Genomic DNA, 10,065 nt, shown 5'->3' with positions numbered 1-10,065 from the left:
AGTTGCTCTACAGCTGTTTGTGCAGATGCGTCCGTGTCCCGTGTAGCTTCTGCCCCGCGACCGCTCGCGGCCCGTTGAATTGGGATGGCCGGCAGCCAGGACGCCGGAAGTTTGTAGCCATCTGCCTCTGTTGATGTTGTCAGGCTGCTTAATAATTTCGATCGCCTCCCGTATTTTGCGTTCTCGCATCCACGATTCTTTCGCCAGTACTCGGGCTTCCTGGAACCTGATAGGTTGTCCACAGTCACGGTGGTGTTTCGCTATCGCCGATTTATTATGTTGTTGTAATCGTACATAGCGTTCGTGTTCTGCTACTCGTAAGCTGACAGGTCTCTCTGTTTCTTGGCAGCTCCGCACTCACACCGTAGTTCGTTAACACCTGCAGAGTTAAGATTGTTGACTACATGCTTGGTGGAACCTATCATTTCGTGGGTCTTGTAACTGCTTCGAAAAATCATTTTGACACCTCGTCGGCGGTGGACGTTGCCTAGCCGTTCACTGACGTCTTTTACATATGGTAAGTGTACCAGTGCAAGCTTCTCTTCTTTGCCTTCTTCTCTTGTTCTGCTCCCTTCGGTTTTAGCTACCTTACTTATGATGTAGTCATCATAGCCGTTGGCACGAAACGTTTGTTGTAGCTCCTTTAATTCTTCTTTGACGTTATTTTCATCGTTTATCCGGCAGGCTCGGGCAGTTAACGCATGCAGAACAGAATACTTTTGAGCTGGGTGGTGGAGGCTCTCCGCGTGCAGGTACCGATTACTGTGCGTTGGTTTCCGCTACACTTTGTGTCCCAGTTTACCTTCGGCAGCTCTGTATACTCAAGATTAAACTAAATTAAATTTCCTACAAAAAGGTCCCGTACATTTATTCTCTAGGACTAATATTTTGCACGAAGAGAGCACAAGAATATTGAAACACTCGCGCGACGCATGTATCTAGTAGCTCAAGTAGCTTTTGTAGGTCAGTGTGAGGATGTTTCCCAGCATGATAGACCAACAAGTGACCTTTATCAAACTGCTCGTCTCAATTTCCTCTATAGTACCGTGGTATCTTGCAAGTAATATTCATATTCAAATAATGTTGTTGTTGTTGTGGTCTTCAGTCCTGAGACTGGTTTGATGCAGCTCTCCATGCTACTCTATGCTGTGCAAGCTTCTTCATCTCCCAGTACCTACTGCAACCTACATCTTTCTGAATCTGCTTAGTGTATTCATCTCTTGGTCTCCCCCTACGATTTTTACCCTCCACGCTGCCCTCCAATACTAAATTGGTGATCCCTTAATGCCTCAGAACATACCAACCGATCCCTTCTTCTGGTCAAGTTGTGCCACAAACTTCTCTTCTCCCCAATCCTATTCAATAGTTCCTCATTAGTTATGTGATCTACCCATCTAATCTTCAGCATTCTTCTGTAGCACCACATCTCAAAAGCTTCTATTCTCTTCTTGTCCAAACTGTTTACCGTCCATGCTTCACTTCCATACGTGGCTACGCTCCATACAAATACTTTCAGAAATGACTTCCTGACACTTAAATCTATATTCGATGTTAACAAATTTCTCTTCTTGAGAAACGCTTTCCTTGCCATTGCCAGTCTACATTTTATATCCTCTCTACTTCGACCATCATCAGTTATTTTGCTCCCCAAATAGCAAAACTCCTTTACTACTTTAAGTGTCTCATTTCCTAATCTAATACCCTCAACATCACCCGACTTAATTCGACTACATTCCATTATCCTCGTTTTGCTTTTGTTGATGTTCATCTTATATCCTCCCTTCAAGACACTATCCATTCCGTTCAACTGCTCTTCCAAGTCCTTTGCTGTCTCTGACAGAATTACAATGTCATCGGCGAACCTCAACGTTTTTATTTCTTCTCCATGGATTTTAATACCTACTCCGAATTTTTCTTTTGTTTCCTTTACTGCTTGCTCAATATACAGATTGAATAGCATCGGGGAGAGGCTACAACCCTGTCTTACTCCCTTCCCAACCACTGCTTCTCTTTGATGCCCCTCGACTCTTATAACTGCCATCTGGTTTCTGTACAAATTGTAAATAGCCTTTCGCTCCCTGTATTTTACCCCTGCCACCTTTAGAATTTGAAAGAGAGTATTCCAGTCAACATTGTCAAAAGCTTTCTCTAAGTCTACAAATGCTAGGAACGTAGGTTTGCCTTTCCTTAATCCTTCTTCTAAGATAAGTCGTAAGGTCAGTATTGCCTCACGTGTTCCAGTATTTCTACGGAATCCAAACTGATCTTCCCCGAGGTCGGCTTCTACTAGTTTTTCCATTCGTCTGTAAAGAATTCGTGTTAGTATTTTGCAGCTGTGGCTTATTAAACTGATTGTTCGGTAATTTTCACACCTGTCCACACCTGCTTTCTTTGGGATTGGAATTATTATATTCTTCTTGAAGTCTGAGGGTATTTCGCCTGTTTCATCTTGCTCACCAGATGGTAGAGTTTTGTCAGGACTGGCTCTCCCAAGGCCGTCAGTAGTTCCAATGGAATGTTGTCTACTCCGGGGGCCTTGTTTCGACTCAGGTCTTTCAGTGCTCTGTCAAACTCTTCACGCAGTATCGTATCTCCCATTTCATCTTCATCTACATCCTCTTCCATTCCCATAATATTGTCCTCAAGTGCATCGCCCTTGTATAGACCCTCTACATACTCCTTCCACCTTTCTGCTTTCCCTTCTTTGCTTAGAACTGGGTTTCCATCTGAGCTCTTGATGTTCATACAAGTGGTTCTCTTATCACCAAAGGTCTCTTTAATTTTCCTGTAGGCAGTATCTATCTTACCCCTAGTGAGATAAGCCTCCACATCCTTACATTTGTCCTCTAGCCATGCCTGCTTAGCCATTTTGCACTTCCTGTCGATCTCATTTTTGAGACGTTTGAATTCCTTTTTGCCTGCTTCACTTACTGCATTTTTATATTTTCTCCTTTCATCAATTAAATTCAAATAATAAAGAAAATAAATAACAATGTAAATTAAATGTGTTTTACGTCGGGAATCATGCGGAACAGGGCATACTACTTGACCACTACATCATTGCACCTGGGAATGAGGGAACTTAGGTCGTCTTATCGTGAGCTCTTATCGTGATATTTCACTGAGCAGCTTGATAGCATATGCGGAACTGTCTTGAAACCATTTACAGTACGGCGTGTTTTCCTTAATTACTACTGTACTTCTTTAATGTAAAGTCACGAAGTATTACCGATAGCGGTGACAGGAGCCCACATGGAGTAATATCGCGGTCAGGTAAAATAGCCATCTGAAGCTTTTTGTTCTAATTCACTAATACTATCACCCCTCAAAGCATGTAGCTTTCCTCCTGACTCACCCAGTAAAACGGTTGGTCACAAAACAATCTCGAAAAAAAAAAAGAGCTGCGACCGTTGAACTTGGTGGTCTTTTAGTCCTAGAGAACCGCCTGCCACTGAGTGTAGTTACTGTTATGAAATGGCTTACTTATTCGCAAATAGCGTTTGGCAGCTCTGTGGCAGAAGTGACGACAACACAGAGTAGTAGTCGTTTACAATAACTATTAATACAGATATTGTACACTATGTGATCAAAAGTCTTGCGACACCCCTACGTGCTGTCACAAGAATGACGAGAGGAGTGCCCACCACTATAAAATGCAATGTTAGTGAAGAAACAGGAGATCCGTAATGGGACAGTCAGCATAGCTATACGTAGGAGGGAACAAAATACTGCTTGACTCCTCGGTGAAGGTATGTTCTCGAAACTTCAACAAAGCCTGTACCGAGCTACTGAGTATCTCTCCCGCAGAGTCTTCCACAGGAGTTTATCTATCATCTCCGTAACGCTTTCGCGATTTCTAAATGATCCTGTAACGAAGCGCGCTGCTCTTCGTTGGATCCTCTCTATCTCTTCTATCAACCCTATCTGGTACGGATCCCACACTGCTGAGCAGTATTCAAGCAGTGGGCGAACAAGCGTACTGTAAACTACTTCCTTTGTTTTCGGATTGCATTTCCTTAGGATTCTTCCAATGAATCTCAGTCTGGGATCTGCTTTACCGACGATCAACTATATATGATCATTCCATTTTGAATCACTTATAATGCGTACTCCTAGATAATTTATGGAATTAACTGCTTCCAGTTGCTGACCTGCTATATTGTAGCTAAATGATAAGGGATCTTTCTTTCTATGTATTCGCAGCACATTACACTTGTCTACATTGAGATTTAATTGCCATTCCCTGCACCATGCGTCAATTCGCTGCAGATCCTCCCGCATTTCAGTACAATTTTCCATTGTTACAATCTCTCTATACACCACAGCATCATCCGCAAAAAGCCTCAGTGAACTTCCGATGTTATCCACAAGGTCATTTATGTGTATTGTGAATAGCAACGGTGCTACGACACTCCCCTGCGGCACACCTGAAATCACACTTACTTCGGAAGACTTCTCTCCATTGAGAATGACATGCTGCGTTCTGTTATCTAGGAACTCTTCAATCCAATCACACAATTGGTCTGATAGTCCATATGCTCTTACTTTGTTCATTAAACGACTGTGGGGAACTGTGTCGAACGCCTTGCGGAAGTCAAGAAACACGGCATCTACCTGGGAACCCGTTTCTATGGCCCTCTGAGTCTCGTGGACGAATAGCGCGAGCTGGGTTTCACACGATCGTCTTTTTAGAAACCCATGCTGATTCCTACAGAGTAGATTTCTAGTCTCCAGAAAAGTCATTATACTCGAACTTAATACGTGTTCCAAAATTCTACAACTGATAGACGTTAGAGATATAGGTCTATAGTTCTGCCCATCTGTTCGACGTCCCTTCTTGAAAACGGAGATGACCTGTGCCCTTTTCCAATCCTTTGGAACGCTACGCTCTTCTAGAGACCTACGGTACACCACTGGAAGAAGGGGGGCAAGTTTCTTCGCATACTCTGTGCGAAATCGAACTGGTATCCCATCACGCCCAGCGGCGTTTCCTCTTTTGAGCGATTTTAATTGTGTCTCTATTCCTCTGTCGTCTATTTCGATATGTGCCATTTTGTCATCTGTGCGACAATCTAGAGAAGGAACTACAGTGCAGTCTTCCTCTGTGAAACAGATTTGGAAAAAGACATTTAGTATTGCGGCCTTTAGTCTGTCATCCTCTATTTCAGTACCATTTTGGTCACAGAGTGTCTGGACATTTTGTTTTGATCCACCTACCGCTTTGACATAAAACATTTCTTAGGATTTTCTGCCAGGTCAGTACATAGAACTTTACTTTCGAATTCATTGAACGCCTCTCGCATAGCCCTCCTCACACTACATTTCGCTTCGCGTAATTTTTGTTTGTCTGCAAGGCTTTGCTATGTTTATGTTTGCTGTGAAGTTCCCTTTGCTTCCGCAGCAGTTTTCTAACTCGGTTGTTGTACCACGGTGGCTCTTTTCCACCTCTTACGATCTTGCTTGGCACTTACTCATCTAACACATATTGTACGATGTTTTGAACTTTGTCCACCGATCCTCAACACTATCTGTACTTGAGACAAAACTTTTGTGTTGAGCCATCAGGTACTCTGAAATCTGCTTTTTGTCACTTTTCCTAAACTGAAATATCTTACTACCTTTTTTAATATTTCTATTTACGGTTGAAATCATCGATGCACTAACCGCTTTATGATCGCTGATTCCCTGTTTTGCGTTAACTGCTTCGAATAGTTCGGGCCTGTTTGTCACCAGAAGGTCTAATCTGTTATCGCCACGAGTTTGTTCTCTGTTTAACTGCTGAAGGTAGTTCTCAGATAAAGCACTTAAAAAAATTTCACTGGATTCTTTGTCCCTGCCACCCGTTATGAACGTTTGAGTCTCCCAGTCTATATCCGGCAAATTAAAATCTCCACACAGAACTATAACATGCTGGGGAAATCTACTCGAAATATTTTCCAAATTATCATTCAGGTGCTCAGCCACAACAGCTGCTGAGCCAGGGGGCCTACAGAGACATCCAATTACCATGGCTGAGCCTGCTTTAACCGTGACCTTCACCCAAATTATTTCACATTTCGGATCTCCGTCAATTTCTTTCGATACTATTGCACTTCTTATCGCCATAAACACGCCTCCCCCTTCACTGTTCAGCCTGTCTCTTCGGTATACATTCCAATCTGAGTTTATAATTTCATTAGTGTTTACATATGGTTTCAGCCAACTTTCTGTCCCTAGTACTATGTGAGCATTGTGACCGTTTATTAATGAGAGGAGTTCTGGGACCTTTCTATAGACGCTCCTGATATTTACTATTAGCAGATTAATACTGTTATTCCCTGTTGCATTTTGCCTACTCCTACCTTACCGCGTCTCAGGAGGCGTCTTGTCGGACCTAGGGAGGGAATTCTCTAACCTAAAAAACCCACATGTGCACTCCACACGTACTCCGCTATCCTTGCAGCCGCTTCCTTCGTGTAGTGCACGCCTGACCTATTCAGGGGGACCCTACATTTCTCCACCCGATAGCGCAGGTCGAGAAATTGGCACCCCAGATCTCCACAGAATCGTCTGAGCCTCTGATTTAAGCCTTCCACTCGGCTCCAAACCAGAGGACCGCGATCGTTCTGGGAACGATACTACAAATAATTAGCTCAGATTACACCCCGCGTGCGAGGTTTTCCGCCTTCACCAGGTGTCAGGCGGGTAAATTGTGCCACAATGACACCAGATTTCACCACAATTCTAGCCAATGTCATTGTGGACGCGTCACACTATGGGAAGGTAATCACAGCCACTCTTACCCATATTTAACCCCTTATCTTGACGCCTGTGCGAAGGAGGTCAGAACGGCGATAACCAGCTTCAAATAAAGTAAAACGTTTCAGATACACCGACGCTCAGAATCGATACGAAAAGTCTTCGGGGGTCGCATACGAATATACTGTGCCAATGAAAGCACAAGTTTCCATGTGGCGTTGATTCCTACTCATTTCGGGGCAGAAAACATCAGTTCTTAGTGAAATGAGCAACAGTACGCCGTTGTTCACAAACTTTGACGTTACTCACACCCACTAGACGATTCATTTATTATCAACGACATTGTGGGTCTGCAACCACAGCGATCGGGCCACTTTGGAGTGCAGCGCGCTCGCAGTTTTTGCTCTGGTGTACAGGGTGGGACCATTAGGGGCGTAGCCAGCCAGAGTGGCCGAATGGTTCTATGCGCTACAGTCTGGAACCGCGCGACCGCTACGGCGCAAGTTCGAATCCTACCTCTGGCATGTATGTGTGTGATGTCCTTAGGTTAGTTAGGTTTAAGTACTTCTAGGTTCTAGGGGACTGATGACCTCAGATGTTAAGTCCCACAGTTCTCTGAGCCATTTGAACCATTAGGGACGGCTTAAAACCAATCAACCAAATTTATACGTAACCCGTAGCAGAAAAGGCTGCTTGCTCAGCCCTTCCGTTTCGCGCCCTCCGTTGCGTTACCAAGGGGAGGGAGGTTGGAGGAGGTCAAGAGCGGTGTGATATTGACACACGCGTGAATAGAACTGGAAAAGGGATTCTGTGAAACCCCCTAGTACAGCAACACCCGGTGCCACCCGCTCAGCTTTATTGTGAACTTTGAAAATGCCCCTGTACAGAGACAACCATCCACTGATTCCTAGGAGATAGTGTGACAGGCAGCCATTTTGACATACCTGACCTGAGTACCATTACCGTCGCTGAACTAGCGCCTGCTGGTCACATGCGGATTGTAAGGGCTGTGGAAAGGGATTCGCATCATTCAGGCATCTAGGAATCAATGAATGGCTGTGCCTGTACAGGGATGATTTAAAGTGCATATCAAAGGCGCGAAAGGAGCATGTGTTGCACCTAGATTGTTGCAGAAATGGGGGAGTCTTAGTGGGACATTTTTCCGTTTTATTCAGGGTATGTATCAATGTCGCACCAATCGCACCGCGCCGCCCCCCCTCCCCCCTCTTCCCGGACCCATGGTCACGCCAGCGGATTGTGTGAAACAGGAGGGGTGAGAGAGCATCACCCTTTGCTGCTTCGGATGACGTATAAATTTCGTCGAATGGTTTTAAACAGTCCCTAACGGTCCCACCGTGTACACCAGAGCAAAACCTGCGAGCGCGATACACTCCAGAGTGGTGCGACCAATGAGTTCTCAGGCCCATAATATCCTTGAAGACGGGCTGAATCGTCTAGGTGGTGTGAGCAATGTCAGAGGTTGTGAAGAACGGCGCACTGTTGCTCATTTCACTGAGAACTGACGTTTTCTACCCCGAAATGTGTGGGAATCAAAGCCCCATGGAAACGGTGGCTTTCACTGTCACAGTGTACTCGTTGAATGTTCCAAATGGGTGCGATCACATTCAGTGGGATGTCTTAGAAAAGCGTTGCATCGTCCAGAGTTCATCAGCAATGCCTTAGGTTGTCACGAACGTCATCCGGTTGCTCATTGCAGTGGGAACTGTCGTTTTCGACCGCGAAATTTGTGAGAATCAACCGCCCACGGAAAAGAGTGGTTTCATTGTCACCCCCTCATGCCACCTCCCGAGGCCTTTTCGTGGCGATCTGAGCGGAGGTGTGTCCGAAATAGTTTTTCAGTCACTCGTAAGAAAAACCCGTAATTTCGACGTTGGGCGTGATCTCTATCACAAAGGCGTCATGAGAAGGTGTGAAATGTAGGTAAGTGGCAATGCAACGCCCTTTCCATCATGTGACACGACCACGGTGGCGTCGCCTCAAATTTCAGTGAAATTAGTCTCAGTGTGACATCATTATATGTGAACCGAAGCAGAAAAAGCTGTTAACGCTTTTTCAGCCCTTCTGTTTCGCGTCCTTCCATTGCGGGTCCAGGGGGGCGGGGGGATGGGACGGTGGGAGGAGATCGGTAGGCTGCGACATTGACACACGCGTGAATAGAACTCGAAAGGACCTCTGTGAAACCCCCTAGTTCAGCAACACACGGTGCCACTTGAACTTCTGAGCTACGGCCTTCTCTTTTGCATGTGTCGACACACTGCGAAGCATCGCCGGGACCGAGTTGACGTTATAGGGCACCATGCTTTTGCATCGCTACAGAGGAAGGTTTACGCTCTATTGAATGAAATTCAAACCTTAGCGTCGCAATAGGAGACAATTACGACGTTTCGAAAATGTAACCGTTTAATCGTGGTGCTCATTATAGTTCTTGCCTAGTGCGCCCTCTGTTGGAGGCATTTTTGAATAAAACGTCAAACATTTGCGTCGCAATGGGAGACTATTACGGGGTTTCGAAGACGTGACCCTTCAGTTGTGATGCTCAATATAGTCTTGCCTAGTGCGCCCTCTATTAGAGGTTGGCCTTAACTCAGTAGTACTTGTGTACTAGGCAGTTCTGCACTCTTCTGTGTATGGCTGTGTTCCATGTCTTCCATAGGACAGATCACCTTTTTTTTTACACATATTCACCCAACGAAGTGACACATCTTTGCAACGATGAACGAATTGACTGTGGCCTTGATTGTGGAAGTCAGCATTTCTGCTGTTCAGGAAACGGCCTGAAATGTCGCACCTTGTTTGCTTTCATATTTTGACCTTTCACATAAACTTAGTGTCCACACTAAATTCCATATTCAAAGATTCACATTACTGTTAGTTCATTCTGAATGTAATTCTTCCTTCTTTCCTATAACATTTTTCCCTTCTGATATGGGATCATATTTTGCAGTATTTGGCAAATTTTATGTCATGATTTAACTTTTTGGGCAGTCAAGGCAACCTAATGGAGGGGAGATAGCCTTCACAGAGAGAGACTCGCAAATGGTGATATCGACGCTGATTGGCTGAATGCTCAGAACGCCACCTTTTTACCTGTTTTATGTTTATTTTCTGCCCGCAAATGATACAGACGCATTTAACGTTCCCAGTACTTATTACGTGACAATTATTCCAGGTAAGAATAAAACAGGTCTTGGTGTATTTATGCAAGTACTTTGTTGGTTGATTGTACGTAATTTATTGTCGATAAAAGAATCATGTCGAAGCTCTGGCGGTGATTGGCGCGTTATATTTTCGCGAGAATTTTTGTAG

Source organism: Schistocerca cancellata, chromosome 5 (assembly GCF_023864275.1).
Source record: "Schistocerca cancellata isolate TAMUIC-IGC-003103 chromosome 5, iqSchCanc2.1, whole genome shotgun sequence".
Lineage (NCBI taxonomy): Eukaryota > Metazoa > Arthropoda > Insecta > Orthoptera > Acrididae > Schistocerca > Schistocerca cancellata.
The sequence above is the reverse complement of the archived record's forward strand: the minus strand, read 5'-3'. Positions refer to the sequence as shown.